At 41.4% G+C, this 6,916-nt stretch overlaps 1 long non-coding RNA gene across 1 annotated transcript; it reads left to right on the top strand.

Annotated features, from left to right (window-relative positions):
- The first annotated feature begins 999 nt into the window (after window positions 1-999).
- LOC128785892 (uncharacterized) lies at window positions 1,000-5,422 on the top strand. The gene is made up of 3 exons (XR_008430085.1): window positions 1,000-1,064; window positions 2,096-3,843; window positions 5,291-5,422. It is a non-coding gene; the product is annotated as an uncharacterized LOC128785892 (long non-coding RNA).
- Window positions 5,423-6,916: the final 1,494 nt, after the last annotated feature.

Here is a 6,916-nt window from a genome sequence, read left to right as displayed (position 1 = left end):
GGATGCTTTTGTGGTGCACCTATCTGGTCATGGTACAAATTGTAGTAAGGTTCTTTCCCCCCACCCCCTTCCCTCCCATTGTTGTGCAAGTATTGGGAGTCAGGGATAGGCATATTTTATAAATTAAAAAGAAATCAGTCAGTACATTGAAGCAATTAGTGTAAAACAGGCAGACAGAGTTCTCTGTGCTTTTTGTCTTTTCCTGTCCCCAAAGCTTTAAGTGTAGTACAAGAGCTAAATGAACAGAGTGAAAAATGACCACATATAGTGGGCCAGGCTCCAACCTCACTGACAGCATTGTAAATTCAGAATAAGAACATAAAACCTGTCATCCTGGGTGAGCATGAAAGTCCTTTTAGTCATTTTAGTTCAGTCCTGGAGAACAGTGGGCAAAAGCAAAGGCTCAGGACATGGATAAGGCACATAAATTTTATTTCTCCTGTTGCAGCCTTTGAACTGGAGCCTAATTTAAAGGAGACAGAGATTGTAGTCAATGGCTGAGTTTAATAGCCACAAACAGACCTCTCCTCTGTGATCTAATCCCTTCTTAAATCTGTGGATGTTGGGAGCCCCACAACATCCCAGTGCAGTGAACTCCATAGCTTCAGTATGTTTTAAGTGAACGATTTTTTCCTTTCAACCAGCTTCCTGGTCATTTCACTGAATGCTCCTTCTTGCATTGTGAAAAACTGGGATTGCACTTGCCCATTTGATATTTTTGTGCCATTTGTAATTTTAGGGTAATTTCACTGATGCCACTGGGGGCCCTTTCAACTGACACTTCTGTAAAGGCAAGGTCAGAGACATGTTTTTAAGGAATCTGATTAACTCAAAAGTCCAGCTGCTACCTTGGTCAGGATAGTCTCCCTAACCATCTCTGTTTGCAACAGGAAACCCCTTTGGAGTTCAGAATGGGCAAGGAGAAGGGAGGGAGGTGAGGGAGATAAAACCTGGAAGGTGCCCTGGAAACACAGCATTTCAAACACAGCGCTCGTCAAGACATCCAGAGGGCCCAAAGCAAGAGCTTGTTCTGCAGGTAGAGCCAGAACCAGAGGTGCATACAGGTGTGCAGGATTTGCAGCAACCCTTAAACACCTGGAAGGCCTTTACTTTCTAGAAGCTGGGAACAAAGTTGTGCCTGACTCCTGGAGTTCATGACAACACTGCTTTGTTGCCTCTGCACTCACCTTTGCAGTCCTCAGAAAGTGAGACTATCCACACCATTCCTGCTGTATGCACCAGGTCCCTTCCGCATGTGGTAACACTAACCCTGCACATAGGATGGCTCCAAAACAGAAACCTGTTTTTTCCAGTGTGTAGTCAGAAAGCCATGTTAGCGTGATCAGCATCACCATCCTCATGCTAGACCCCTGTGGCTCTCTGCTCACATCTGCAGCTCTTTACATGTTATCAAAAGCAACACTGCCCAGAGCTCTGAGCCCCAGAAAACAAGCTTGTTTCAAGGAAGATATGTTTCTGGTCGTATCATCAGACTGCACATGGCATATTAGCTTTGATGTGACACCTGTGTGATGACCACTAGCTACCCGGTTGTTCTAGGTATTTTTAAAGCTTAGATTGAGATTTAAAAAAAAAAAAATATATAAAAAGAAACATACTCAATCTTCAAGGCTGAGGTTGTCAACTTCCAGTTGCTGTCAAGAGAAACAGGAGCATCTTTCATTCTCCAACATTCAAAGCCTGGGACAGCACATCACTGTAATGTCATTTATTGAAGACTGTCCAGAATTCCAGAAAGGACCTCCAACAGTAAAATCCAGATGCTTTTATCCTGTTGAGTATTGTTGCCGCAGAAACCCAGCTGGGTAATAATTAGCATTGACTACATGCTTCTCAGAAAGCTGATCAATCACTTTATTATGCTATATTTATTAAGAAACCCATCGCCCTTACAGACAGTCACGATACAGGTGGACCCAATTGGTCCTCCAATCCAAACACCATCACCACTGGCCAATTAAGAAACCACCCTTTGGTAAACAAATCTCCATAACACATTCCACATGTTCCCAACAACAGGTCAGCAAGTGAAGATAAGAATTGTTTATCATTCTTTTCTCTGATCTTCTCACAGCCTTCCCCAGGACAATGCTGGCCAGAGAGCTGCTGCCACAGAGTATGACCTCCCATTAGCTGTTAAGGGAATTTTCCCTACAGGAAGACCACTGGATTCACTTCTTGATTTTCACCAAAACTGCCAGTTGTGAAAATATTCTGCCACTATCATTTAAGTGGATACATCCAATAGCTGGACTTTGTTCTTTCTGCTCCAACACTACTTATCAAGAATGTTAGACTTCACAGAGCTAATTTGAAATAGCCAGATCATCTTATCTCCTGTGATTTCCTCAGGCTGTTCAATCTTAGCTTCAGAAATCTCCCACTTTCTTAGCTCCTATCCTGGTGTGAATAGCTAACTATTCTGTATAGCCATGAAAAGCTTTGGGAGAAATCAGACTTCTGGAATATGGGCTGTACAAGTTTACTCCAGAAGTAACAGATCCCCTCTAACAAGAAGTGATGGTAAGCAAGATATGGGCAAATAGGTATTCCCAAAACCAAGAGGTACCTACAGTAGAGCATCTTTTGACAGGATGTGGAGAAGGTTAAGGCAGTAAATGTATACATGAGAATACATACATATCCTCAGCTTCATACTATTCTCTTGCTGCTTAGCAGATCTTTGGTTATGAATATGACATGCCTGTGTGATAATCTTCAGTTCACAGTACTTGCAACACATTTGCAGGGATTAGAATATGCATTGTCTATATTAGGCAAACACATTCAGCCCAGCAGCCTATTGGACCCCTATTCAGACAGAAAATGGACCACCACAGTTAGGAGCAACAAGCCCATGCTCTCGTGCTTTCTCCACAGAACAGATGAAAAATTATTTCATTGGTTTTTGCATGCAACCAGCTGAAACCAGTGCTTAACCATAGAAACTGCCTCAATGATGGGCTGAGGTAGACTCATCAGTGTTAGCAGCATGGCTATGGGGCAAAAGGAATCCACTGTGATATCCTAAGATGGTAGTCTTTTGCTTCTGTAAATGCTTCAGAGACAGCTGTATTACTTCTCCAGAATGAACTCAAACAGGGCTGTGAATGCATCCTTCTGCATGCTGAAGAGCCCAGTATAGGTTACAAAAGCAAAATAGCAGAGTAATCCTTGCAAAGACTGTTCAGAAGCATCATGATGCCCTGGGCACTTTTCAGCCATTCAGATTTACTTGTCAGTATTGAAGTTTACTTTTAATGCCAACCAGGACATGGTAAATTTTGAGAGGATGTAAATTTTGAGACATGTTTTAGACTGCATCAATGCTGCTGTTGCTTTCCACCTGTCTTCAGTAGAGAAAGTCAGTAGCAGGGATCTGCAGTGTGACATACTGACTTGAACTAGTTATACAGGCATATACATATATACCATGCATAACTAGTTACCAATACCAAACTGGTATTGGTAACTGCAGGATTAGGTATTTCTTTTTTTTTTTAACCACATAATCACCAGGGTTGGAAGGGACACCTGGGTATCATCTAGTCCAACCCCTCTGCCAAGGCAGGGTCACCTAAAGCAGGTTACACAGGAACACATCCAGGTGGGTTTTGAATGTCTTCAGAGAGGGAGATTCTGTGATTACCCCAGGAAGCCTGTTTCAGTGTTCTGCCATCCCCAACATAAAGAAGTTCTTCCTCATGTTGAGCTGGAACTTCTTGTGTTTCAGTTTATGGACACTGTTCTTTGCCCTGTTGCCAGGGTCATGAAAAAAAGTGATGGTGATGAGCTCCAGAATGATCTGCTCCAGGGATGGAGGTGAGGCTGACTGGCTGGCAGTTTCATAGGTCTTCCTTCTTGCATATCTATTATCTTTTCTCATAACATCTGATTTTTCTAATTGTATTTCAGATAATCTCAGATTTTCTCAAATCCCTCTTGTGAATGCATGTTTACGCTGTTCCCATTTTAGAGATAACACAATACAAGCTCTCAGTAACTATCACAAACACAATTTGGGAAGAGCAGACGACAATTTCTTCCTCCACCCTGTCTAATTACACATAAGTATTCCATTAAGTAACCCTTCATCACTCATTTCTCACCTGGAACAAAGCAGAGGCAATATTACAAAGATACTCATAGTCCATCTAATTCTTGAGCTTTGCTTCTGTCTGGGAATCTACTTTGTATGTACTTAAAACTGGTTCTCTCTTAAACCATTCAGGGAATATAATTCTGGTGCACAGGAAAGAATGATAAAAAGTAAAACCTGATGAAAAATATTTAAATATATGAAAATTAATTTAGAGCTATTTTATCAATGTGTTCTGATCCAAAGGAAATGGGTCTATTGTAATGGAAAGGGTTAGGATCTAGGGCATATCTTCTGCCCCCTTAGTAGAGAAATCCTTGAGACTTGTGTGAGGAAAAAGGGAGGAGAACTGCACTTGTGTGTGTGTATATTCGAGAGACTGTTTTGTCTTTGATTCCTCCTTAACTCCTTAATCCAGTCTCTTTCCCCTTAGTAGAGAAATCCTTGAGACTTGTGTGAGGAAAAAGGGAGGAGAACTGCACTTGTGTGTGTGTATATTCGAGAGACTGTTTTGTCTTTGATTCCTCCTTAACTCCTTAATCCAGTCTCTTTCCCTTTATCTGTCATGATATTGTGTCTTTGAAGAGTTCAGTGCCTGAGAACAGGCAGGTCAACAACCCTTTGGTTGGGTGCTTAATACATACAAATTGAATAAACACCCCAGGAAATTCTAATTCCCAGTGAAAAAGTTTCAAAAAAGCCCTGGCTTATTCTTGTGCCCAAGATAACACAGAGTGACACATTTTCATCAGAGACAGTGACTCATAGCTAGAGGTTGAATTGTTGTGGGGGATTATTTTATCTGTTGGCTGTATCAAGTTAAGAGAGATGGAGGTGCAACCCTGAATGTCTTATTAACTGCCAAAATAATTACATCATGGACAAAAAGGGGAGATGAAAAGTACTTACATAAATTTATACTCTTAGTTTATGTGTTCTGGAAAAGTCTGTATCTTGTATCAAGGGCCTCAGGCAAGTTTTATGCTTTACAGTTTGACAGCTTCTGCCCTTCCAATGTAAAATATTTATTTGGATAAAACATACTGATTTTTTTTTCTGGTTTTTTTTTTTTCTGCTGTTATTTTCTCATTGTCTCATTCAGCTATTTTTTTTTTTTGCTTAAATTCTTCACAGGATCTTTAATCCCATGTATACTTTGTTCACTTTCAGAATTTTACAATGAAAGATGGCACTCTTAAATGCTGTATCCTCCATCGATTCACCTTTCTTCAATATATCAATTGTTTCTGGAAACAGGCTGCTGGTATGGCTATGGGTATACACAGACATTTATGGAATCAGATTTTAACTAACTGGAAATAATAAAAAACAAAGACAGAAATCAGAAGTAGAGAGTGTAATTATGGCTGTCCTCAGTGAAGAAGGTGGAAAAATGTGTGAGTTTGCACTAAACCCTAAGATCATCAATTTCTCTACCATGGTTGCCTAGACTGCATTTTTTGTTCCTAACTAAAGAAAAATGGTATTGTCAGACCCACAGTATAATTCAGAAAAAGCTGCCACTGTGGGAGGCAGTGAGAGTCCCAGCTCCTGGCAATCTCAAAATCAGGAGGCAGGATGCCAGCATCACCTCCTCACAGCATCCTGACTCTGTGAGAGGTACAGTGCCCAGGCTCAGAAGTGGTGGGGTGCAGAAACTGGATGCTGTTTGCCCTCCAAGAGGGACTGCAGGCTCCTCATTGACCCCTGTGCAGTGACTCTGCTGTGCACCCCTTGAAATCCTCCCCCAGGCTGTCTTAGTACCAGTCAAGAGATTAGCACCCAGCAAGTAGGAAACCCATCAGCAGACACAATTTCCTTACAGCATTGGGTCCATTCAAAAGTATTTTTTTCTCTTCCTCACCAGTAGTCAAAGCAGAAACAATTATCTATGAGTGACTAAATCCTTCCATAACAGCACTCCCAAAAATCATTAACCCTACAGCAGGGTTTGGATGTGCTTTCCTATCTACCACTTTTTCTCTTGTAGGAACAGTGGTTGGGGTATTACTCAGAAAAACTGGAGGGAAAAAATATTTTAAGAAAGAGGTAGGAAGGAGTCTCCTCCTGGGAGACAGTGGTGTGGGAATTTCTGTTGGTGGGAGCATGAGGCCTCTGTGCAGGAGAGGGGATGAAATAAAAAGCCTGCACGTCAGCAGATGGGGAAAGCTCAAACTCAAAGCTGTTTGACTATTTTCAAAAGCAGGCACAGTGGGAATTGCAGAAGAGAACAGGCAGGTTTGATATTTTGAGAGAAGGACTGGGGGACTCATTGTCTGCCACCCTGATTTCCTTGTGAACATCAGGAATGACTGTCTGCCTCATGATGTCTGAAATTATTTTCTGAGAGGGATGCCTGATTGCCCTTCCCAACACTTATTTTGAGAATCAGCTGCTGTTGTAGCAACGTATCAGCCATCCCCTCGGCTCCTATATAAAGAGAAGGAAAAAAATGTGTTGAAGATTTAACCCTTTGTTCTCTGGGAGTCCTCTCTTCTTTGATCACCACATTCATTTTACTGCTTTCCTGCCTTCCTTTTTTTTTTTTTTTTTTTTTTTTGTTGTTGTTGTTGTTGTTGTTGTTGTTTCTTTTCTTTCACCCAGAAAAATTCATCACACATCATAAATGTAGGAAATCCTCTGCACATGCTGCTTTAAAGTCTTCTGCTGAATGCAGTTACATGTTTTGAAGCAGTGACTGACAGGTGACACTGCTTTGCCAGGTGTGGATCTGCAGAGTGGGAAGACAAGTTGTCAACTGCTAGTCACAGACACAAAAAAAGGAAGACAACCAAA

The sequence above is a fragment of the Vidua chalybeata genome, chromosome 3, assembly GCF_026979565.1.
Source record: "Vidua chalybeata isolate OUT-0048 chromosome 3, bVidCha1 merged haplotype, whole genome shotgun sequence".
NCBI classification, from domain to species: Eukaryota; Metazoa; Chordata; class Aves; order Passeriformes; family Viduidae; genus Vidua; species Vidua chalybeata.
Note: the sequence above shows the minus strand (reverse complement) of the source record. Positions and strands in the feature narration are given on the sequence as shown.